The sequence below is a fragment of the Bombina bombina genome, chromosome 6, assembly GCF_027579735.1.
Source record: "Bombina bombina isolate aBomBom1 chromosome 6, aBomBom1.pri, whole genome shotgun sequence".
NCBI lineage: Eukaryota > Metazoa > Chordata > Amphibia > Anura > Bombinatoridae > Bombina > Bombina bombina.
The window spans coordinates 32,368,296-32,396,129 of record NC_069504.1 but is presented as its reverse complement, the minus strand read 5'-3'; positions in this window follow the sequence as shown (position 1 = coordinate 32,396,129).

Genomic DNA, 27,834 nt, shown 5'->3' with positions numbered 1-27,834 from the left:
ATCATGCAGGCCATATATACCTCCCTTGATAGGGGGAGTAACAGGGATTAAAGTGCTAAGAATAGTAAAACTTAACACAACCTAGTTAACAGTGGCTCCCAGACCGCATGTCTTGTTGTTATATTTTGTCAGGATAATCAGGCAGGCCATATAGACCTCCCCCGATAGGGGGAGTAACAGGGATGAAAGTGCTAAGAATAGAACTACTTAACACAACCTAGTTACCATGGGTCCCAGACCGCATGTTTTGTTGTTATACTTTGTCAGGGTGATCATGCAGGCCATATAGACCTCCCAATATAGGGGGAGTTACAGGGATTAAAGTGCTAAGAAAAGTACTACTTAACACAACCTAGTTACAATGGGTCCCAGACCGCGTGTCTTGTTGTTATACTTTGTCAGGGTAATCATGCAGGCCATATAGACCTCCCCCGATAGGGGGAGTAACAGGGATTAAAGTGCTAAGAATAGTACTACTTAACACAACCTAGTTGCCATGGGTCCCAGACCGCATGTTTTGTTGTTATACTTTGTCAGGGTAATCATGCAGGCCATATAGACCTCCACCGAAAGGGGGAGTAAGAGGGATTAAACTGCTAAGAAAAGTACTACTTAACACAACCTAGTTACCATGGGTCCCAGACCGCATGTTTTGTTGTTATACTTTGTCAGGGTAATCATGCAGGCCATATAGACCTCCCCCAATAGGGGTAGTAACAGGGATTAAAGTGCTAAGAATAGTACTGCTTAACACAACCTAGTTACCATGGGTCCCAGACCGCATGTCTTATTGTTATATTTTGGTAAGGTAATCATGCAGGCCATATAGACCTTCCCAGATAGGGGGAGTTACAGAGATTAAAGTGCTAAGAATAGTACTACTTAACACAACCTAGTTAACATGGGTCCCAGACCGCATGTCTTGTTGTTATATTTTGTCAGGATAATCAAGCAGGCCATATAGACCTCCCCCGATAGGGGTAGTAACAGGGATTAAAGTGCTAAGAATAGTATTACTTAACACAACCTAGTTACCATGGGTCCCAGACCGCATGTTTAATTATTATACTTTGTCAGGGTAATTATATATCTAACAAATCTATCTATTTATCTTCTATCGATTCTATCTAACTATCAATCTATGTATATCTATCTATCCTATCTATCTATCTTGTGTCCGGACTGTTTTGAGACAGCCGCTTGTGTTTTTGACAAATTTGAAGTAGGAGGACAGACCAATCACAGGGATTAAACTGCTAAGAATAGTACTACTTAAGAAAACCTAGTTATACCAGTACCACCATGTTATACTTTCTCAGGGTAATCATGCAGGCCATATAGACCTCCCCCGATAGGGGGAGTAACAGAAATTAAAGTACTAAGAATAGTACTACTTAACACAACCTAGTTACCATGGGTCCCAAACCGCATGTTTTGTTGTTATACTTTGTCAGGGTAATCATGCAGGCCATATAGACCTCCCCCGATAGGGGGAGTAAGAGGGATTAAACTGCTAAGAACAGTACTACTTAACACAACCTAGTTACCATGGGTCGCAGACCGCGTGTTTTGTTGTTATACTTTGTCAGGGTAATCATGCAGGTCATATAGACCTCCCCCGATAGGGGGAGTTACAGGGATTAAAGTGCTAAGAATAGTACTACTTAACACAACCTAGTTGCCATGGGTCCCAGACCGCATGTTTTGTTGTTATACTTTGTCAGGGTAATCATGCAGGCCATATAGACCTCCACCGAAAGGGGGAGTAAGAGGGATTAAACTGCTAAGAATAGTACAACTTAACACAACCTAGTTAACATGGGTCCCAGACCGCATGTCTTGTTGTTATATTTTGTCAGGATAATCAAGCAGGCCATATAGACCTCCCCCGATAGGGGGAGTAACAGGGATTAAAGTGCTAAGAATAGTATTACTTAACTCAACCTAGTTACATTGGGTCCCAGACCGCATGTTTAATTATTATACTTTGTCAGGGTAATTATACATCTAACAAATCTATCTATTTATCTTCTATCGATTCTATCTAACTATCAATCTATGTATATCTATCTATCCTATCTATCTATCTTGTGTCCGGACTGTTTTGAGACAGCCACTTGTGTTTTTGACAAATTTGAAGTAGGAGGACAGACCAATCACAGGGATTAAACTGCTAAGAATAGTACTACTTAAGAAAACCTAGTTATACCAGTACCACCATGGGTCCCAGACCGCATGTTTGGTTGTTATACTTTGTCAGGGTAACCATGCAGGCCATATAGACCTCCCTAGATAGGGGGAGTTACAGGGATGAAAGTGCTAAGAATAGTATTACTTAACACAACATAGTTACTATGGGTCCCAGACCGCATGTTTTGTTGTTATACTTTGTCAGGGTAATCATGCAGGCCATATATACCTCCCTTGATAGGGGGAGTAACAGGGATTAAAGTGCTAAGAATAGTAAAACTTAACACAACCTAGTTAACAGTGGCTCCCAGACCGCATGTTTTGTTGTTATATTTTGTCAGGATAATCAGGCAGGCCATATAGACCTCCCCCGATAGGGGGAGTAACAGGGATGAAAGTGCTAAGAATAGAACTACTTAACACAACCTAGTTACCATGGGTCCCAGACCGCATGTTTTGTTGTTATACTTTGTCAGGGTAATCATGCAGGCCATATAGACCTCCCTTGATAGGGGGAGTAACAGGGATTAAAGTGCTAAGAAAAGTACTACTTAACACAACCTAGTTACCATGGGTCCCAGACCGCGTGTCTTGTTGTTATACTTTGTCAGGGTAATCATGCAGGCCATATAGAACTCCCCCGATAGGGGGAGTAACAGGGATTAAAGTGCTAAGAATAGTACTACTTAACACAACCTAGTTACCATGGGTCCCAGACCGCATGTTTTGTTGTTATACTTTGTCAGGGTAATCATGCAGGCCATATAGACCTCCACCGAAAGGGGGAGTAAGAGGGATTAAACTGCTAAGAAAAGTACTACTTAACACAACCTAGTTACCATGGGTCCCAGACCGCATGTTTTGTTGTTATACTTTGTCAGGGTAATCATGCAGGCCATATAGACCTCCCCCAATAGGGGTAGTAACAGGGATTAAAGTGCTAAGAATAGTACTGCTTAACACAACCTAGTTACCATGGGTCCCAGACCGCATGTCTTATTGTTATATTTTGGTAAGGTAATCATGCAGGCCATATAGACCTTCCCAGATAGGGGGAGTTACAGAGATTAAAGTGCTAAGAATAGTACAACTTAACACAACCTAGTTAACATGGGTCCCAGACCGCATGTCTTGTTGTTATATTTTGTCAGGATAATCAAGCAGGCCATATAGACCTCCCCCGATAGGGGTAGTAACAGGGATTAAAGTGCTAAGAATAGTACTACTTAACACAACCTAGTTGCCATGGGTCCCAGACCGCATGTTTTGTTGTTATACTTTGTCAGGGTAATCATGCAGGCCATATAGACCTCCACCGAAAGGGGGAGTAAGAGGGATTAAACTGCTAAGAAAAGTACTACTTAACACAACCTAGTTACCATGGGTCCCAGACTGCGTGTCTTGTTGTTATACTTTGTCAGGGTAATCATGCAGGCCATATAGACCTTCCCAGATAGGGGGAGTTACAGAGATTAAAGTGCTAAGAATAGTACAACTTAACACAACCTAGTTAACATGGGTCCCAGACCGCATGTCTTGTTGTTATATTTTGTCAGGATAATCAAGCAGGCCATATAGACCTCCCCCGATAGGGGGAGTAACAGGGATTAAAGTGCTAAGAATAGTATTACTTAACACAACCTAGTTACCATGGGTCCCAAACCGCATGTTTAATTATTATACTTTGTTAGGGTAATTATATATCTAACAAATCTATCTATTTATCTTCTATTGATTCTATCTAACTATCAATCTATGTATATCTATCTATCCTATCTATCTATCTATCTTGTGTCCGGACTGTTTTGAGACAGCCACTTGTGTTTTTGACAAATTTGAAGTAGGAGGACAGACCAATCACAGGGATTAAACTGCTAAGAATAGTACTACTTAAGAAAACCTAGTTATACCAGTACCACCATGTTATACTTTGTAAGGGTAATCATGCAGGCCATATAGACCTCCCCCGATAGGGGGAGTAACAGAAATTAAAGTACTAAGAATAGTACTACTTAACACAACCTAGTTACCATGGGTCCCAAACCGCATGTTTTGTTGTTATACTTTGTCAGGGTAATCATGCAGGCCATATAGACCTCCCCCGATAGGGGGAGTAAGAGGGATTAAACTGCTAAGAACAGTACTACTTAACACAACCTAGTTACCATGGGTCGCAGACCGCGTGTTTTGTTGTTATACTTTGTCAGGGTAATCATGCAGGTCATATAGACCTCCCCCGATAGGGGGAGTTACAGGGATTAAAGTGCTAAGAATAGTACTACTTAACACAACCTAGTTGCCATGGGTCCCAGACCGCATGTTTTGTTGTTATACTTTGTCAGGGTAATCATGCAGGCCATATAGACCTCCACCGAAAGGGGGAGTAAGAGGGATTAAACTGCTAAGAAAAGTACTACTTAACACAACCTAGTTACCATGGGTCCCAGACCGCGTGTCTTGTTGTTATACTTTGTCAGGGTAATCATGCAGGCCATATAGACCTCCCCCAATAGGGGTAGTAACAGGGATTAAAGTGCTAAGAATAGTACTGCTTAACACAACCTAGTTACCATGGGTCCCAGACCGCATGTCTTATTGTTATATTTTGGTAAGGTAATCATGCAGGCCATATAGACCTTCCCAGATAGGGGGAGTTACAGAGATTAAAGTGCTAAGAATAGTACAACTTAACACAACCTAGTTAACATGGGTCCCAGACCGCATGTCTTGTTGTTATATTTTGTCAGGATAATCAAGCAGGCCATATAGACCTCCCCGATAGGGGGAGTAACAGGGATTAAAGTGCTAAGAATAGTACTACTTAACACAACCTAGTTACCATGGGTCCCAGACCGCATGTTTAATTATTATACTTTGTCAGGGTAATTATATATCTAACAAATCTATCTATTTATCTTCTATCGATTCTATCTAACTATCAATCTATGTATATCTATCTATCCTATCTATCTATCTTGTGTCCGGACTGTTTTGAGACAGCCACTTGTGTTTTTGACAAATTTGAAGTAGGAGGACAGACCAATCACAGGGATTAAACTGCTAAGAATAGTACTACTTAAGAAAACCTAGTTATACCAGTACCACCATGTTATACTTTGTCAGGGTAATCATGCAGGCCATATAGACCTCCCCCGATAGGGGGAGTAACAGAAATTAAAGTACTAAGAATAGTACTACTTAACACAACCTAGTTACAATGGGTCCCACACCGCATGTTTTGTTGTTATACTTTGTCAGGGTAATCATGCAGACCATATAGACCTCCCCCGATAGGGGGATTAAGAGGGATTAAACTGCTAAGAACAGTACTACTTAACACAACCTAGTTACCATGGGTCGCAGACCGCGTGTTTTGTTGTTATACTTTGTCAGGGTAATCATGCAGGTCATATAGACCTCCCCCGATAGGGGGAGTTACAGGGATTAAAGTGCTAAGAATAGTACTACTTAACACAACCTAGTTGCCATGGGTCCCAGACCGCATGTTTTGTTGTTATACTTTGTCAGGGTAATCATGCAGGCCATATAGACCTCCACCGAAAGGGGGAGTAACAGGGATTAAACTGCTAAGAAAAGTACTACTTAACACAACCTAGTTACCATGGGTCCCAGACCGCGTGTCTTGTTGTTATACTTTGTCAGGGTAATCATGCAGGCCATATAGACCTCCCCCAATAGGGGTAGTAACAGGGATTAAAGTGCTAAGAATAGTACTGCTTAACACAACCTAGTTACCATGGGTCCCAGACCGCATGTCTTATTGTTATATTTTGGTAAGGTAATCATGCAGGCCATATAGACCTTCCCAGATAGGGGGAGTTACAGAGATTAAAGTGCTAAGAATAGTACAACTTAACACAACCTAGTTAACATGGGTCCCAGACCGCATGTCTTGTTGTTATATTTTGTCAGGATAATCAAGCAGGCCATATAGACCTCCCCGATAGGGGGAGTAACAGGGATTAAAGTGCTAAGAATAGTACTACTTAACACAACCTAGTTACCATGGGTCCCAGACCGCATGTTTAATTATTATACTTTGTCAGGGTAATTATATATCTAACAAATCTATCTATTTATCTTCTATCGATTCTATCTAACTATCAATCTATGTATATCTATCTATCCTATCTATCTATCTTGTGTCCGGACTGTTTTGAGACAGCCACTTGTGTTTTTGACAAATTTGAAGTAGGAGGACAGACCAATCACAGGGATTAAACTGCTAAGAATAGTACTACTTAAGAAAACCTAGTTATACCAGTACCACCATGTTATACTTTGTCAGGGTAATCATGCAGGCCATATAGACCTCCCCCGATAGGGGGAGTAACAGAAATTAAAGTACTAAGAATAGTACTACTTAACACAACCTAGTTACCATGGGTCCCAAACCGCATGTTTTGTTGTTATACTTTGTCAGGGTAATCATGCAGGCCATATAGACCTCCCCCGATAGGGGGAGTAAGAGGGATTAAACTGCTAAGAACAGTACTACTTAACACAACCTAGTTAACATGGGTCCCAGACCGCATGTCTTGTTGTTATATTTTGTCAGGATAATCAAGCAGGCCATATAGACCTCCCCCGATAGGGGTAGTAACAGGGATTAAAGTGCTAAGAATAGTACTACTTAACACAACCTAGTTGCCATGGGTCCCAGACCGCATGTTTTGTTGTTATACTTTGTCAGGGTAATCATGCAGGCCATATAGACCTCCACCGAAAGGGGGAGTAAGAGGGATTAAACTGCTAAGAAAAGTACTACTTAACACAACCTAGTTACCATGGGTCCCAGACTGCGTGTCTTGTTGTTATACTTTGTCAGGGTAATCATGCAGGCCATATAGACCTTCCCAGATAGGGGGAGTTACAGAGATTAAAGTGCTAAGAATAGTACAACTTAACACAACCTAGTTAACATGGGTCCCAGACCGCATGTCTTGTTGTTATATTTTGTCAGGATAATCAAGCAGGCCATATAGACCTCCCCCGATAGGGGGAGTAACAGGGATTAAAGTGCTAAGAATAGTATTACTTAACACAACCTAGTTACCATGGGTCCCAAACCGCATGTTTAATTATTATACTTTGTTAGGGTAATTATATATCTAACAAATCTATCTATTTATCTTCTATTGATTCTATCTAACTATCAATCTATGTATATCTATCTATCCTATCTATCTATCTATCTTGTGTCCGGACTGTTTTGAGACAGCCACTTGTGTTTTTGACAAATTTGAAGTAGGAGGACAGACCAATCACAGGGATTAAACTGCTAAGAATAGTACTACTTAAGAAAACCTAGTTATACCAGTACCACCATGTTATACTTTGTCAGGGTAATCATGCAGGCCATATAGACCTCCCCCGATAGGGGGAGTAACAGAAATTAAAGTACTAAGAATAGTACTACTTAACACAACCTAGTTACCATGGGTCCCAAACCGCATGTTTTGTTGTTATACTTTATCAGGGTAATCATGCAGACCATATAGACCTCCCCCGATAGGGGGATTAAGAGGGATTAAACTGCTAAGAACAGTACTACTTAACACAACCTAGTTACAATGGGTCCCAGACCGCGTGTCTTGTTGTTATACTTTGTCAGGGTAATCATGCAGGCCATATAGACCTCCCCCGATAGGGGGAGTAACAGGGATTAAAGTGCTAAGAATAGTACTACTTAACACAACCTAGTTGCCATGGGTCCCAGACCGCATGTTTTGTTGTTATACTTTGTCAGGGTAATCATGCAGGCCATATAGACCTCCACCGAAAGGGGGAGTAAAAGGGATTAAACTGCTAAGAAAAGTACTACTTAACACAACCTAGTTACCATGGGTCCCAGACCGCGTGTCTTGTTGTTATACTTTGTCAGGGTAATCATGCAGGCCATATAGACCTCCCCCAATAGGGGTAGTAACAGGGATTAAAGTGCTAAGAATAGTACTGCTTAACACAACCTAGTTACCATGGGTCCCAGACCGCATGTCTTATTGTTATATTTTGGTAAGGTAATCATGCAGGCCATATAGACCTTCCCAGATAGGGGGAGTTACAGAGATTAAAGTGCTAAGAATAGTACAACTTAACACAACCTAGTTAACATGGGTCCCAGACCGCATGTCTTGTTGTTATATTTTGTCAGGATAATCAAGCAGGCCATATAGACCTCCCCGATAGGGGGAGTAACAGGGATTAAAGTGCTAAGAATAGTACTACTTAACACAACCTAGTTACCATGGGTCCCAGACCGCATGTTTAATTATTATACTTTGTCAGGGTAATTATATATCTAACAAATCTATCTATTTATCTTCTATCGATTCTATCTAACTATCAATCTATGTATATCTATCTATCCTATCTATCTATCTTGTGTCCGGACTGTTTTGAGACAGCCACTTGTGTTTTTGACAAATTTGAAGTAGGAGGACAGACCAATCACAGGGATTAAACTGCTAAGAATAGTACTACTTAAGAAAACCTAGTTATACCAGTACCACCATGTTATACTTTGTCAGGGTAATCATGCAGGCCATATAGACCTCCCCCGATAGGGGGAGTAACAGGGATTAAAGTGCTAAGAATAGTACTACTTAACACAACCTAGTTACAATGGGTCCCAAACCGCATGTTTTGTTGTTATACTTTATCAGGGTAATCATGCAGACCATATAGACCTCCCCCGATAGGGGGATTAAGAGGGATTAAACTGCTAAGAACAGTACTACTTAACACAACCTAGTTACCATGGGTCGCAGACCGCGTGTTTTGTTGTTATACTTTGTCAGGGTAATCATGCAGGTCATATAGACCTCCCCCGATAGGGGGAGTAACAGGGATTAAAGTGCTAAGAATAGTACTACTTAACACAACCTAGTTGCCATGGGTCCCAGACCGCATGTTTTGTTGTTATACTTTGTCAGGGTAATCATGCAGGCCATATAGACCTCCACCGAAAGGGGGAGTAAAAGGGATTAAACTGCTAAGAAAAGTACTACTTAACACAACCTAGTTACCATGGGTCCCAGACCGCGTGTCTTGTTGTTATACTTTGTCAGGGTAATCATGCAGGCCATATAGACCTCCCCCAATAGGGGTAGTAACAGGGATTAAAGTGCTAAGAATAGTACTGCTTAACACAACCTAGTTACCATGGGTCCCAGACCGCATGTCTTATTGTTATATTTTGGTAAGGTAATCATGCAGGCCATATAGACCTTCCCAGATAGGGGGAGTTACAGAGATTAAAGTGCTAAGAATAGTACAACTTAACACAACCTAGTTAACATGGGTCCCAGACCGCATGTCTTGTTGTTATATTTTGTCAGGATAATCAAGCAGGCCATATAGACCTCCCCGATAGGGGGAGTAACAGGGATTAAAGTGCTAAGAATAGTACTACTTAACACAACCTAGTTACCATGGGTCCCAGACCGCATGTTTAATTATTATACTTTGTCAGGGTAATTATATATCTAACAAATCTATCTATTTATCTTCTATCGATTCTATCTAACTATCAATCTATGTATATCTATCTATCCTATCTATCTATCTTGTGTCCGGACTGTTTTGAGACAGCCACTTGTGTTTTTGACAAATTTGAAGTAGGAGGACAGACCAATCACAGGGATTAAACTGCTAAGAATAGTACTACTTAAGAAAACCTAGTTATACCAGTACCACCATGTTATACTTTGTCAGGGTAATCATGCAGGCCATATAGACCTCCCCCGATAGGGGGAGTAACAGGGATTAAAGTGCTAAGAATAGTACTACTTAACACAACCTAGTTACAATGGGTCCCAAACCGCATGTTTTGTTGTTATACTTTATCAGGGTAATCATGCAGACCATATAGACCTCCCCCGATAGGGGGATTAAGAGGGATTAAACTGCTAAGAACAGTACTACTTAACACAACCTAGTTACCATGGGTCGCAGACCGCGTGTTTTGTTGTTATACTTTGTCAGGGTAATCATGCAGGTCATATAGACCTCCCCCGATAGGGGGAGTTACAGGGATTAAAGTGCTAAGAATAGTACTACTTAACACAACCTAGTTGCCATGGGTCCCAGACCGCATGTTTTGTTGTTATACTTTGTCAGGGTAATCATGCAGGCCATATAGACCTCCACCGAAAGGGGGAGTAAGAGGGATTAAACTGCTAAGAAAAGTACTACTTAACACAACCTAGTTACCATGGGTCCCAGACCGCGTGTCTTGTTGTTATACTTTGTCAGGGTAATCATGCAGGCCATATAGACCTTCCCAGATAGGGGGAGTTACAGAGATTAAAGTGCTAAGAATAGTACAACTTAACACAACCTAGTTAACATGGGTCCCAGACCGCATGTCTTGTTGTTATATTTTGTCAGGATAATCAAGCAGGCCATATAGACCTCCCCCGATAGGGGGAGTAACAGGGATTAAAGTGCTAAGAATAGTATTACTTAACACAACCTAGTTACCATGGGTCCCAGACCGCATGTTTAATTATTATACTTTGTCAGGGTAATTATATATCTAACAAATCTATCTATTTATCTTCTATCGATTCTATCTAACTATCAATCTATGTATATCTATCTATCCTATCTATCTATCTATCTTGTGTCCGGACTGTTTTGAGACAGCCACTTGTGTTTTTGACAAATTTGAAGTAGGAGGACAGACCAATCACAGGGATTAAACTGCTAAGAATAGTACTACTTAAGAAAACCTAGTTATACCAGTACCACCATGTTATACTTTGTCAGGGTAATCATGCAGGCCATATAGACCTCCCCCGATAGGGGGAGTAACAGAAATTAAAGTACTAAGAATAGTACTACTTAACACAACCTAGTTACCATGGGTCCCAAACCGCATGTTTTGTTGTTATACTTTGTCAGGGTAATCATGCAGGCCATATAGACCTCCCCCGATAGGGGGAGTAAGAGGGATTAAACTGCTAAGAACAGTACTACTTAACACAACCTAGTTACCATGGGTCGCAGACCGCGTGTTTTGTTGTTATACTTTGTCAGGGTAATCATGCAGGTCATATAGACCTCCCCCGATAGGGGGAGTTACAGGGATTAAAGTGCTAAGAATAGTACTACTTAACACAACCTAGTTGCCATGGGTCCCAGACCGCATGTTTTGTTGTTATACTTTGTCAGGGTAATCATGCAGGCCATATAGACCTCCACCGAAAGGGGGAGTAAGAGGGATTAAACTGCTAAGAAAAGTACTACTTAACACAACCTAGTTACCATGGGTCCCAGACCGCGTGTCTTGTTGTTATACTTTGTCAGGGTAATCATGCAGGCCATATAGACCTCCCCCGATAGGGGGAGTAACAGGGATTAAAGTGCTAAGAATAGTACTACTTAACACAACCTAGTTGCCATGGGTCCCAGACCGCATGTTTTGTTGTTATACTTTGTCAGGGTAATCATGCAGGCCATATAGACCTCCCCCAATAGGGGTAGTAACAGGGATTAAAGTGCTACGAATAGTACTGCTTAACACAACCTAGTTACCATGGGTCCCAGACCGCATGTCTTGTTGTTATATTTTGGTAAGGTAATCATGCAGGCCATATAGACCTTCCCAGATAGGGGGAGTTACAGAGATTAAAGTGCTAAGAATAGTACAACTTAACACAACCTAGTTAACATGGGTCCCAGACCGCATGTATTGTTTTTATATTTTGTCAGGATAATCATGCAGGCCATATAGACCTCCCCCAATAGGGGTAGTAACAGGGATTAAAGTGCTAAGAATAGTACTGCTTAACACAACCTAGTTACCATGGGTCCCAGACCGCATGTCTTATTGTTATATTTTGGTAAGGTAATCATGCAGGCCATATAGACCTTCCCAGATAGGGGGAGTTACAGAGATTAAAGTGCTAAGAATAGTACAACTTAACACAACCTAGTTAACATGGGTCCCAGACCGCATGTCTTGTTGTTATATTTTGTCAGGATAATCAAGCAGGCCATATAGACCTCCCCCGATAGGGGGAGTAACAGGGATTAAAGTGCTAAGAATAGTATTACTTAACACAACCTAGTTACCATGGGTCCCAGACCGCATGTTTAATTATTATACTTTGTCAGGGTAATTATATATCTAACAAATCTATCTATTTATCTTCTATCGATTCTATCTAACTATCAATCTATGTATATCTATCTATCCTATCTATCTATCTTGTGTCCGGACTGTTTTGAGACAGCCACTTGTGTTTTTGACAAATTTGAAGTAGGAGGACAGACCAATCACAGGGATTAAACTGCTAAGAATAGTACTACTTAAGAAAACCTAGTTATACCAGTACCACCATGGGTCCCAAACCGCATGCTTGGTTTTATACTTTGTCAGGGTAACCATGCAGGCCATATAGACCTCCCTTGATAGGGGGAGTTACAGGGATGAAAGTGCTAAGAATAGTACTACTTAACACAACATAGTTACTATGGGTCCCAGACCGCATGTTTTGTTGTTATACTTTGTCAGGGTAATCATGCAGGCCATATAGACCTCCCTTGATAGGGGGAGTAACAGGGATTAAAGTGCTAAGAATAGTAAAACTTAACACAACCTAGTTAACAGTGGCTCCCAGACCGCATGTCTTGTTGTTATATTTTGTCAGGATAATCAGGCAGGCCATATAGACCTCCCCCGATAGGGGGAGTAACAGGGATGAAAGTGCTAAGAATAGTACTACTTAACACAACCTAGTTACCATGGGTCCCAGACCGCATGTTTTGTTGTTATACTTTGTCAGGGTGATCATGCAGGCCATATAGACCTCCCTTTATAGGGGGAGTAACAGGGATTAAAGTGCTAAGAATAGTACTACTTAACACAACCTAGTTTCCATGGGTCCCATGCCGCATGTTTTGTTGTTATACTTTGTCAGGGTAATCATGCAGGCCATATAGACCTCCCCCGATAGGGGGAGTAACAGAAATTAAAGTACTAAAAATAGTACTACTTAACACAACCTAGTTACCATGGGTCCCACACCGCATGTTTTGTTGTTATACTTTGTCAGGGTAATCATGCAGGCCATATAGACCTCCCCCGATAGGGGGAGTAAGAGGGATTAAACTGCTAAGAACAGTACTACTTAACACAACCTAGTTACCATGGGTCGCAGACCGCGTGTCTTGTTGTTATACTTTGTCAGGGTAATCATGCAGGTCATATAGACCTCCCCCGATAGGGGGAGTAACAGGGATTAAAGTGCTAAGAATAGTACTACTTAACACAACCTAGTTGCCATGGGTCCCAGACCGCATGTTTTGTTGTTATACTTTGTCAGGGTAATCATGCAGGTCATATAGACCTCCCCCGATAGGGGGAGTAACAGGGATTAAAGTGCTAAGAATAGTACTACTTAACACAACCTAGTTACCATGAGTCCCAGACCGCGTGTCTTGTTGTTATACTTTGTCATGGTAATCATGCAGGCCATATAGACCTCCCCCGATAGGGGGAGTTACAGGGATTAAAGTGCTAAGAATAGTACTACTTAACACAACCTAGTTACCATGGGTCCCAGACCGCATCTTTTATTATTATACTTTTTCAGGGTAATTATATATCTATCAAATCTATCTATTTATCTTCTATCGATTCTATCTAACTATCAATCTATGTATATCTATCTATCAAATCTATCTATCTCGTGTCCGGACTGTTTTGAGACAGCCACTTGTGTTTTTGACAAATTTGAAGTAGGAGGAAGACATCGTCTTCTTCCATCTCCCTGTTCCAAAAATGCAGGCCATATAGACCTCCTCCGATAGGGGGAGTAACAGGTAGTAGTAAACTGCAAAGAATAGTACTACTTAACACACCACGGGTCCCAGACCGCATGTCTTATTGTTATACTCTGTCAGGGAAATTATATATATTTCAAATCTATCTATTTATCTATCAAATCTATCTAACTATCAATCGTATCTATCAAATGTATATTGCATCTATTGATCGATGTAATTCGTATCTATAAAATGTATATTGCATCTTTTGATCGATGTAATTCGTACCTATCAAATTTATATTGCATCTTTTGATCGATAACATTCGTATCTATCAAATGGATATTGCATCTATTGATCTAGGTAATTCGTATCTATCAAATGTATATTGCATCTATTGATCTATGTAATTTGTATCGATCATATGTATATTGCATCTATTGAGCTATGTAATCTATGGACTGTTTGCGGTTGTTTGCGGTGCGTTACACTTGGAGTTTGGTCTGTCACTGTGAAGCGGGCGTAACCCTTACACTACCTGATCGATATGACATCATAACTGATGTTTGTTTGTTTTTTAATAATTTTTTATTGAGGCACAACATATGTTTAACAAATATAGCCAAAACATAAGGCCAAATAGTACACAATCTGAACAGTCAAACTACTTCAAGACATCAAATACATAGTTCTTAAGGCACCGAATGGCATTTACACATGGCAGAATTGGCACAAAATATAAGAAATATAAGAAACATGGTAGTTTTATTAAGAGAGCAAGAACTTGCATACATATATTGTAACCTCATTTTTTATTTTTATTTATATTTTCCCAGTTACGTAGGATACTTTCTTATATGTGGAAATAGACGTTTTTAGAAAACAAACTTGTATCCTAACCTCAAATCATTCAGTGCATCCCAGTTATAACAATTGTTTCCCGGTATTGGGGTCAAGTCATATTTGCATTAGCGATTAATTTATTTCTCTAAGAGAGTGAATCTGCAAAGTGGGGTTGTGATAGGGTGAATATAGATGAGAGTGCCAAGCACTCAGGACTTCAGTTAGTGGGATAGGAGAGTGGGGGGATGGAGAGGAAAGGGGAAGAGAGAGAAGAAAAGAAAAAAAAAAAATCTCAAATCAGTCAGATCACTACTTATCAAAGATCATATAAATAAGAACAGTATATTCATATTGCTTTTTATCAATATTCACATGGTGTATCACAAGGGTAGTGTACTTCACCAAACGTGAGAAAAAAGAATTATACTCATTTTATGGTTTTAAAAATATATATCCCCACAGATGGGATGCCCATACACCAAACGCAATTTACTTATGAATTTTGCAGCAGTTTATTTTATTTTATCTCATTTTAAAGTTGAATGTAATGTTTTATAAGCATACCGGTATTCTAATATCAAAGGTGATGTTGTTATGTATCAATTGTTCTTTTTATATTTGCAAATCAAGTTCAATATGCAGTTTTTAGTGTATTTATCTTAGCACATACTAACGAAAAGACTGCCGTCATTATGAACTTTTAAGATATGCTTTATCCCTCTGAAGCTTGCGATTGCCTATAACAAACACACCCACTAACTTTGATTGGCTCTCAGTCTATGATGACACGCTTACATAACCGAAGCCTGTGATTTGTTATAGCTAACACACCCATCACCTCTGATTGGTCATCAGCCCTTTAAAAGCCAAGGGCAGCAAGAAACAAGCCATCCGTTCTTTATTACCGTTGAAAAAAACCCGGCCACTGACCGGGGGAAACGCGTCAGGTACCAGCTGACAGGTCCGATGCCATAACCTAAGCATAACCTGTCCTCCTTTCCCGGCAAACGAGCAGTCAGGGCATCTGGAAAGCCCTGTGTGGACGCTGTTTTGACATAACACCTGGAGACACTGACATCCTTGGCTGCAGTGTGAGGCAGTTAAACGCTGAGGAATGAGCGTATCTTCCTGAATGCTGTTTTAAACTTTTTATCTAGTAAGTGCAACATAAATTGTGTGCTTTTTGTTCTAATAAAATTTACACTTGAGTCGTTTTGTGCGCTCTCTCTTCTTCTTTTTTCAGATTTGCAATAGATGAATATGATAAGAATTGGATGTCTAATCTTTTAAGAAATAGTACATCTGTGAAAGAAATAATTTTCTTTCCATTCACCTTGATGAACTAATGAATAGAATTTTCATATTAGTGGTCTACTCTTCACATTTGGAAATATATTATTTTAAATAGTTTAGAATACATTTTTATTCATGCCACTCATATCTTGTTTAATAGTAGTGTAAGTGTACATTTAAAAAAAATGACAGGCAGAGGCAGGCCACCCCGCAGGTGCCGTCGTGGTCGTGGTGCTGTGATTCCCTTTGGCCCTAGAATAATGCCCAGTGTTCAGAGGCCACGTACCATGAACTCGAAAAGTTCTGAGGAGAACATAGTTGACTTTTTAACACAGGACACCCAATCTTCTATAGCTTCCGCTCCAAACCTTGACGCACCATCCTCCTCCAGCTTATCTTTGGGCACCTCTCAAGTTACCACTCGCCCGCCTGCCGCCACCACCAACACTAGCACCACAGCCATTTCACTTGATCTGTCAGAGGAGTTATTTACACATCAGTTGGAAGAAATGAGTGATGCGCAACCATCATTGACAGAGAATGTAGATTACATCGATATGTCTCAGTCAGGCAGCATTACAGACATGGACGTACGGTGTGATGATGATGATGATGTTGTACCCGCTGCTGCTTCCTTTGTTGATTTGTCAGATACAAGTGAAGCGGTTGATGATGACGATGCGTAAGTGAATGTTACATGGGTGCCCGCTAGAAGAGAAGAAGAACAGGGAGAAAGTTCAGATGGTGAGACAGAGAGGAGGAGGAGGAGACGAGTTGGAAGCAGGGGGAGGTCATCGCAAGGAGCTAGTGGCACAGTCAGACAGCATGCATCGGCACCTGGGGTCAGCCAGACAGCACGCCAATCAACGCATGCTGTTGCCACCACCAGAATGCCGTCATCGCAGAGCTCAGCATTGTGCCATTTTTTTTGTGTGTCTGCCTCTGACAACAACGATGCCATTTGCAACCTGTGCAAAAGAAACTGAGTCGTGGGAAGTCCAACACCCACCTAGGTACAACTGCTTTGCGAAGGCACATGATCGCACATCACAAATGCCTATAGGATCAACACATAAGTAGAAGCAGCAAACAAGCTCAAAGCCGCCATCCTCCTCCTGGTCCAGCATCTTCAGCCACGTCAACCACTGCTGTCCTCCTTGCCCCCTCTCAACCATCCACCACTTCATCTCTCTTCCGGAGCAGTTCCTGCTCATCTGCCCACAGTCAGGTGTCTGTCAAGGACATGTTTGAGTGAAAGAAGCCAATGTCACAAAGTCACCCCCTTGCCCGGCGTCTGACAGCTGGCTTGTCTGAACTCTTAGCCCGCCCCGCCAGCTTTTACCATACAAGCTGGTGGAGTCTGAGGCATTCAAAAAATTTGTAGCTATTGGGACACCGCAGTGGAAGGTACCCGGCCGAAATTTCTTTGCACAAAAGGCAATCCCCAACCTGTACTCGATTGTGCGAAAGGAAGTAATGACATGTCTGGCACAGAGTGTTAGGGCAAGGGTCCATCTGACCACTGATAGCTGGTCTGCAAAGCATGGTCAGGGCAGGTATATCACCTACACTGCGCATTGGGTAAACCTGCTGACGGCTGCCAAGCATGGAATGCGTGGCTCTGCAGAGGAGTTGGTGACACCGCCACGACTTGCAGGCAGGCCTGCTGCCACCTCCTCTACTCCTCCTACTCCATCCTCTTCCAAAACCTCGGCTGAGTCCTCTTCTGCTGCTGCATCTTGCTCCACATCAACGGCACACCCCCAGCTCCCCATGTACTATTCCACATCCCGGATACGGCAGTGTCACGCCGTCTTGGGGTTGACTTGCCTGAAAGCAGAGAGTCACACCGGACCAGCACTCCTGTCCGCCCTGAACGCACAGGTGGATCAGTGGCTGACTCCGCACCAACTGGAGATTGGCAAAGTGGTTTCTGACAACGGAAGTAATTTGGTGGCGGCATTGAAATTGGGCAAGTTGACACATGTGCCGTGCATGGCACATGTGTGTAATCTGATCGTACAACGCTTTGTGCATAAGTACCCAGGCTTACAGGACGTCCTGAAGCAGGCCAGGAAGGTGTGTGGCCATTTGAGGCGTTCCTACATGGCCATGGCGCACTTTTCAGATATCCAGCGGCGAAACAACATGCCAGTGAGGTGCTTGATTTCAACACTCCTAATGTTCGACCGCCTGATCCAACAAGAAAAAGCCATTAACGAGTATTTGTATGACCGGGTTGCTAGGACAGCCTCTGCGGAGCTGGGAATTTTTTTGCCACGTTACTGGGCGCTCATGCGCAATGCCTGTAGGCTCATGCGTCCTTTTGAGGAGGTGACAAACCTAGTCAGTCGCACCGAAGGCACCATCAGCGACATCATACCATTTGTTTTCTTCCTGGAGCGTGCCCTGCGAAGAGTGCTGGATCAGGCCGTAGATGAGCGTGAAGAGGAAGAGTTGTGGTCACCATCACCACCAGAAACAGCCTTATCAGCATTGCTTGCTGGACCAGCGGCAACACTGGAAGAGGATTGTGAGGAAGAGGAGTCAGAGGAGCAATGTGGCTTTGAGGAGGAGGAGGAGGAAGACCAACCACAACAGGCATCCCAGGGTGCTCATTGTCACCTATCTGGTACCCGTGGTGTTGTACGTGGCTGGGGGGAAGAAGATACCTTCAGTGAGATCACTGAGGACGAGGAACGGGACATGAGTAGCTCGGCATCCAACCTTGTGCAAATGGGGTCTTTCATGCTGTCGTGCCTGTTGAGGGACCCTCGTATAAAAAAGCTGAAGGAGAACGACCTGTCCTGGGTGTCCACACTACTAAACCCCCGGTATAAGCATAAAGAGCCTGAAATGTTACCGAATTACCACAAGTCGGAAAGGATGCAGCAGTTCCAAAATAAATTAAACAGTATGCTTCACACAGCGTATAAGGGTGATGTCACAGCACAACGGGAATCTAACAGGGGAAGAGGTGAAAGTAATCCTCCTCCTCCCACGACCATGCCAGCAAGGACAGGACGCTTTACAGACGTGTTGTTGATGGAGGACATGCAGAGCTTTTTCAGTCCTATGCATCGCCACAGCCCTTTGGGGTCCTCCATCAGAGAACGTCTCGACCGACAGGTAGCAGACTACCTCACCTTAACTGCAGAACCTTAACTGCAGATCTCGATATTCTGAGGAGCGATGAACCCCTTGACTACTGGGTGTGCAGGCTTGACCTGTGGCCTGAGCTATCCCAATTTGCGATAGAACTTCTGGCCTGCCCCGCTTCAAGTGTCCTGTCAGAAAGGACCTTCAGTGCAGCAGGAGTTATTGTCACTGAGAAGAGAAGTCACCTAGGTCAAAAAAGTCTAGATTACCTCACCTTTATTAAGATGAATGAGGGATGGATCCCGAAGGGACTGACATTGGGCGATACATTCGAGTAAAAAAGGCCTGATGAGATGAGCTGCCTTGGGCTAAAAATGGTCCACACGCTGCTGTATTTTATCTTCGAATGCCAGATGACTTGCGTGACTTATCCGCCACCAACTAGGGTTCAAGCCGCAATGTTTTTGGGCACTTTCTGCCTGGGAAACAAACATCAATTTTTCTGCCCGCTGCTACAGCAGCGGCTGCAACAATACCTAATTTTTCAGGCATGTGTACATGCCAAATTTTTCTGGCCTCTGGTGCTGCACTGTGGCTTCAAAAACCAAACCAAAAAAAAGGCACGTAACAGGGATTAAACTGATAGGAATAGTACTACTTAACACACCACTCATATCTGGTGGCACAGTAGATTGCACACGCAGTGCCCCAAATTTGAAGTAGGAGGACCGACCAAGCATCTTTTTCCATCTCCCGGTTCCTAAAATCCATGCCATATACACGTCCCCTGGCGCCGCAACTGCCTCTGGGAACCTTACCATGGGTCCCAGACCGCACGTCTTGTAATTCTCTGTCTGGGAAATTATATATCTATCAAATCTATCTATTTATCTATCAAATCTATCTATCTATCTATCTATCTATCGTATCTATCAAATGTATCTATTGCATCTATTGATCTATCTATCTAATCTATGTATCTATCTATCTATCAAATCTATCTATCTCGTGGCCGGACTGTTTTGTGACAGCCACTTGTGTTTCGGCCAAATGTTCGTCTGCCAAATGTCCGTCTGCCAAATATCCGTCGGCTAAAAGTCCGGAGGACCGATCAAGCATCTTTTTCCATCTCCCGGTTCCTAAAATCCATGCCATATACACGTCCCCTGATAGGGGACATAACAGGGATAAAACTGATCAGAATAGTACTACTTAACACACCACTCATATCTGGTGGCAAAGTAGATTGCACACGCAGTGCCCCAAATTTGAAGTCGGAGGACCGACCAAGCATCTTTTTCCATCTCCGAGTTCCTAAAATCCATGCCATATACACATCTCCTGGCGCCACAACTGCCTCTGGGAACCTTACAATGGGTCCCAGACCGCACGTCTTGTAATTCTCTGTCTGGGAAATTATCTATCTATCAAATCTATCTATTTATCTATCAAATCTATCTATCTATCTATCTATCTATCGTATCTATCAAATGTATCTATTGCATCTATTGATATATCTATCTAATCTATGTATCTATCTATCAAATCTATCTATCTCGTGGCCAGACTGTTATCTGACAGCCACTTGTGTTTTGGCCAAATGTTCGTCGGCCAAATTTCCGTCGGCCAAATGTCCGTCAGCTAAAAGTCCGGCCACGATTGCACGCGCAGTGCCCCAAATTTGAAGTAGGAGGACCGACCAAGCATCTTTTTCCATCTCCCGGTTCCTAAAATCCAAGCCATATACACGTCCCCTGATAGGGGACGTAACAGGGATTAAACTGATAAGAATAGTACTACTTAACACACCTTATAATAATAACGCAGAGAGAGGCAACGCAGAGAGAGGAGTCTGAAGAAGAGGAGTCAGAGGAGGAAGGTGGCTTTGAGGAGATGGAAGACCAAACACAGCAGGCATCCCAGGGGGCTTGTTGTCAACTTTCGGGGACCCATGTTGTACGTGGCTGGGTGGAGGAAGAGACCTTCAATGACATCAGTGAGGACAAGGAACGGGACATGGCTAGCTTGGTATCCAACCTTGTACAAATGGGGAGTTTGCGGTTGTGCAAATGGATTGTTTGCAGTTGTTTGCGGTGTGTTAAACGGGGAGTTTGGTCTGTCACTGTGAAGCGGGTGTAACCCTTACACTACCTGATCGATACAACATCATACCTGATGTTTTAAAGCACGTTATTCCAAACAATTTAGGAATGTTAGGTGATTTATGCCCTTTATGGATTAAAACCAGACTCTGCATCAACTATGTAATTTTACGTGGGAGTTTTGCCATGGATCCCCCTCCGGCATGCCACAGTCCAGGTGTTAGTACCCTTGAAAGAACTTTTCCATCACTATTGTGGCCAGAAATAGTCCCTGTGGGTTTTAAAATTCGCCTGCCTATTGAAGTCAATGTCGGTTCGCCCGGTTCGCCCGTTCGCGAACATTTGCGGAAGTTCGCGTTCGCCGTTCACGAACGGAAAATTTTAAGTTTGCGACATCACTATACTTCACCAAATGTGAGAAAAAATAATTATACTTATTTTATGGTTTCAAAAATATATATTCCCACAGATGGGATGCCCATACACCAAACGCAATGTACTTATGAATTTTGCAGCAGTTTATTTTATTTTATCTCATTTTTATTTTTATTTTCATTTTTATTTCATTTTAAAGTTGAATGTAATGTTTTATAAGCATACCGGTATTCTAATATCAAAGGTGATGTTGTTATGTATCAATTGTTCTTTTTATATTTTATGTATATGTATCAATTGTATTTTAATATTTGCAAATCAAGTTCAATATGCAGTTTTTAGTGTATTTATCTTAGCCCATACTAACGAAAAGACTGCTGTCATTATGAACTTTTAAGATATGCTTTATACCTATGAAGCTTGCGATTGCCTATAACAAACACACCCACTAACTTTGATTGGCTCTCAGTCTATGATGACACGCTTACATAACCGAAGCCTGTGATTTGTTATAGCTAACACACACATCACCTCTGATTGGTCATCAGCCCTTTAAAAGCCAAGGGCGGCAAGAAACAAGCCATCCGTTCTTTATTACCTTTAAAAAAGCCCGGCCACTGACCGGGGGAAACGCGTCAGGTACCAGCTGACAGGTCCGACGCCATAACCTAAGCATAACCTGTCCTCCTTTCCCGGCAAATGAACAGATAGTCAGGGCATCTGGAAAGCCCTGTGTGGACGCTGTTTTGACATAACACCTGGAGATACTGACATCCTAGGCTGCAGTGTGAGCAGTTAAACGCTGAGGAATGAGCGTATCATCCTGAATGCTGTTTTAAACTTTTTATCTAGTAAGTGCAACATAAATTGTGTGCTTTTTGTTCTAATAAAATTTACACTTGAGTCGTTTTGTGTGCTCTTTCTTTTTCTTTTTTTCACATATGATTGTGTCTGAATCTGAGGTTTGGATTCACCTGGTTTGATTGGAGCTGCACAAGAAAGTACTCGTGTTTGAAAATTTAAAGGGACATTGGAAAATTTAAAAGGACATCCCCCTATATCAGTCATCATCTGATACCAACCTTCATTTGGGACTATTGTGAACTTTTATTCAATATACATATGAATAATAAGAGGTACTGTGAAATACAAATACCAAATATGTTAATTCACATATATAGGCAAAATTACATACTATATTGATTCCATCCTGCAGTGCCTTTTTTTCTTTGTATACAACAATATACTTCAGGTTAAGGATTTGACTATATATATAGTTAAATAAGGGTTTGATATAGCCTGAATTGGGTCGTTCATTTATTATTTTATTATATATTTTTATTTATTTATTTTTTATATATACACACATTATTTGTGTTTGGATATTTGTATATTCATATATATTTTTTAACTGCCAGCCCCCGACATCGCAACAACCTAAATGAAACTATATATTAACCCCTAAACCTAACCCTAACGTAACCCTAGCCGTAACCCTAAACCTAACCCTAACACACCCTAACTTTAAAATATTTTAACTAGAGCTAAATGAAAGTTACAATTATTAACTAAATAATTGCTATTTAAAACTAAATACATACTTACCTGTGAAATAAAACCTAAGCTAGCTACAATATAACTAATAGTTATATTTTAGCTAGCTTAGGTTTTATTTTTAATTCACATATAAGTTTGTATTTATTTTAACTAGGTAGACTAGTTAGTAAATAGTTAGTAACTATTTACTAACTACCTAGTTAAAATAAATACAAACTTACATGTGAAATAAAACCTAACCTGCCTTACACTAAAACCTAACATTCTAAAAAAAAACTACCATTACAAAAATAACAAACACTAACGGCAAGATTACGAGTCTTGCGTTAGCCTTAAAAAGCAGCGTTGGCGGGTCCCAACTCTGCTTTTTAATGCCCGCTGGTATTACGAGCCTTGCAGGTACAGGTGTACCGCTCACTTTTTTGGCCAGACTCGGAAATACCGCAAATCCACTTACGTCAATTACGTATCCTAAATTTTCAATGGGACTTGCATAGTGCCGGTATTACGAGTCTGACAAAAAGTGAGCGGTAAACCCTCTCCTGTCAAGACTCGTACCACATTTAAAAGTCAGTAGTTAAGAGTTTTACACTACAACGCTGTAGCATAAAACTCTTAACTAAAGTGCTAAAAAGTACACTAACACCCATAAACTACCTATTAACCCCTAAACCGAGGCCCTCCCACATCGCAAACACTATAATAAATATTTTAACCCCTAATCTGCCGAACTAGACATCACCGCCACTATAATAAACATATTAACCCCTAAACCGCCGCACTCAAGCATCGCAAACATTAGTTAAAAATTATTAACCTATAATCTGCCGTCCCTAACATCGCCTCCACCTACCTACATTTATTAACCCCTAATCTGCCTCCCCCAACGTCACCGCCACTATATTAAATGTATTAACCCCTAAACCTAAGTCTAACCCTAACCCTAACACCCCCTAAAAAAATATAATTACAATAAATCTAAATAAAATTCCTATCATTAACTAAATAATTCCTATTTAAAACTAAATACTTACCTATAAAATAAACCCTAAGCTATCTACAATATAACTAATAGTTACATTGTATCTATCTTAGGGTTTATTTTTATTTTACAGGCAACTTTGTATTTATTTTAGCTAGGTAGAATAGTTATTAAATAGTTATTAACTATTTAATAACTACCTAGTTAAAATAAATACAGAGTTACCTGTAAAATAAAACCTAACCTAAGTTACAATTACACCTAACACTACCACTATAATTAAATAAATTAATAAATTAAATACAATTAAATTAAATTATCTAAAGTACAAAACCCCCCCCACTAAATTACAGAAAAAATAAAATTACAAGATTTTTAAACTAATTACACCTAATCTAATCCCCCTAACAAAATAAAAAAGCCCCCCTCCCATAAAAAAGCCCTACCCTACACTAAATTACAAATAGCCCTTAAAAGGGCCTTTTGCGGGGCATTGCCCCAAAGTAATCAGCTCTTTTACCTTAAAAAAAAATTACAATTCCCCCACCCCAACATTAAAACCCACCACCCACACAACCAACCCTACTCTAAAACCCACCCAATCCCTCATTAAAAAAAACCTAACACTAACAGCTTGAAGATCACCTTACCGTGAGACGTCTTCACCCAACCGGGCAGAAGTGGTCCTCCAAACGGGCAGAAGTCTTCATCCAACCAGGCAGAAGTGGTCTTCCAGAAGGGCAGAAGTCTTCATCCAGACGGCATCTTCTATCTTCATCCATCCGGCGCAGAGCGGGTCCATCTTCAAGACATCTGACGCGGAGCATCCTCTTCTTTCCACGGCCGACGACTGAATGGAGGTTCCTTTAAATGTCTTCATCCAAGATGGTGTCCCTTCAATTCTGATTGGCTGATAGAATTCTATCAGCCAATCTGAATTAAGGTAGAAAAAATCCTATTGGCAGATGCAATCAGCCAATAGGATTGAAGTTTGATCCTATTGGCTGATCCAATCAGCCAATAAGATTGAGCTGGCATTCTATTGGCTGTTCCAATCAGCCAATAGAATGCAAGTTCAATCCTATTGGCTGATTGCATCAGCCAATAGGATTTTTTCTACCTTAATCCCGATTGGCTGATAGAATTCTATCAGCCAATCGGAATTGAAGGGACGCCATCTTGGATGACATCATTTAAAGGAACCTTCATTCAGTCGTCGGCCGTGGAAAGAAGAGGATGCTCCGCGTCAGATGTCTTGAAGATGGACCCGCTCCGGATGGCTGAAGATAGAAGATGCCAACTGGATGAAGACTTCTGCCCATCTGGAGGACCACTTCTGCCCGGTTGAGTGAAGACTTCTACCCGTCTGGAGGACCACTTCTGCCCGGTTGGGTGAAGACGTCTCACGGTAAGGTGATCTTCAAGGGGATGGTGTTAGGTTTTTTTAAGTTGGGATTGGGTGTGTTTTAGAGTAGGGTTGGTTGTGTGGGTGATGGGCTTTAATGTTGGGGGGGAATTGTAATTTTTTTTTTTCAGTTAAAAGAGCTGATTACTTTGGGGCAATGCCCTGCAAAAGGTCCTTTTAAGGGCTATTTGTAATTTAGTGTAGGGTAGGGCTTTTTTATTTTGGGGGGCTTTTTTATTTTGTTAGGGGGATTAGATTAGGTGTAATTAGTTTAAAAATCTTGTAATTATTTTATTATTTTCTGTAATTTAGTGTTTGTTTTTTGTACTTTAGATAATTTAATTTAATTGTATTTAATTTATTTAATTTATTTAATTATAGTGGTAGTGTTAGGTGTAATTGTAACTTAGGTTAGGTTTTATTTTACAGGTAAATTTGTATTTATTTTAACTAGGTAGTTTATTAAATAGTTAATAGCTATTTAATAACTATTCTACCTAGTTAAAATAAATACAAAGTTGCCTGTAAAATAAAAATATACCCTAAGCTAGCTACAATGTAACTATTAGTTATATTGTAGCTAGCTTAGGATTTATTTTATAGGTACGTATTTAGTTTTAAATAGTAATTATTTAGTTAATTATAGTAATTTTATTTAGATTTATTTAAATTACATTTAAGTTAGGGGGGGGTAGGGTTAGACTTAGGTTTAGGGGTTAATAACTTTATTATAGTGGTGGCGACATTGGGGGCGGCAGATTAGAGGTTAATAAGTGTAGGTAGGTGGCGGCGACATTGTGTGCGGCAGAATAGGGGTTAATAAATATAATGTAGGTGGCAGCGGTGTTTGGAGCGGCAGATTAGGGGTTAATAATATAATGTAGGTGTTGGCGATGTCGGGGGCGGCAGATTAGAGGTTAATAAGTGTAAGATTAGGGGTGTTTAGACTCAGGGTTCATGTTATGGTGTTAGGTGTAGACATAAATGTATTTTCCCCATAGGAATCAATGGGGCTGCGTTAGGAGCTAACAGCTGCTTTTTCGCAGGCGTTAGTTTTTTTTTAAGCCAGCTCTCCCCCATTGATTCCTATGGGGAAATCGTGCAAAAGCACGTTTTAGCAGCTCACCGCTAATGTAAGCAGGGTTGGTATTGAGCTCACTTTTTTGCGGTTAACGCCGGATTTGTAAAAACCCTTAATACCAGTGCTGTCTGTAAGTGAGCGGTGAGCATAAACTGCTCTTTAGCACCGCACAGCTTCTAACGCCAAACTCGTAATCTAGCCGTAAATTACAAAAAAATAACAAACAAAATTATCAAAAATAAAAAAGAATTACACCTAATCTAATAGCCCTATAAAAAAGGGCCTTTTGTATAGCATTGCCCTAAGTTAAACAGCTCTTTTACCTGTAAAAGAAATTTCAAAGACCGCCTCAACAGTAAAACCCACCACCCAACCAATCTCCCCAAAATAAAAAACCTACCTCTAAAAAAAAACTATGCTACCCAATTGCTTAAAAGGGCATTCAGCTCTTTTGCTGACCAAACCCTAATCTAAAAAAAAAACACCCAAAAAACCTAACACTAACTCCGAAGATCCACTTAGAGTTTTTTGTTCAAATCAGCCAATAGAATTTAAGCAGTTCTCATTCTACTGGATGATGAATCATGTCTATGAATCATCCAATAGAATGACAGCTGCTTAAATCCTGTTGGCTGATTTGAACAGCCAATAGGATTTTAGCAGCTCTAATTCCTATTGGCTGATTTAATTTTTTCAGCCAATAGGAATGCAAGGGACGCCATCTTGAATTTCATACCTTGCATTGAAGATTCAGTATACGGCAACGACCATATGAAGTGGATGCTCTGCACCGGATGTCTTCAGGATTGCCCTGCTCCTCACCGCTGGGCTGAAGATAGAAGATGCCGCCTGGATGAAGATAGAAGAGGCCGCCTGGATAAAGACTTCTCGTCGCCTGGATGAGGACTTCGCCGCCTGGATGAAGATAGAAGAGGCCGCCTGGATGGAGACTTCTTGCCGCCTGGATGAAGATCATTTAAGTGGGACTTCAAAAACCGTAAGTTGATCTCCTTGGGTTAGTGTTAGGTTTTTTTGGGTGGGTTTTTTCTAGATTAGGGTTTGGGCAGCAAAAGAGCTAAATGCCCTTTTAATGGCAATGCTCATGCAAATG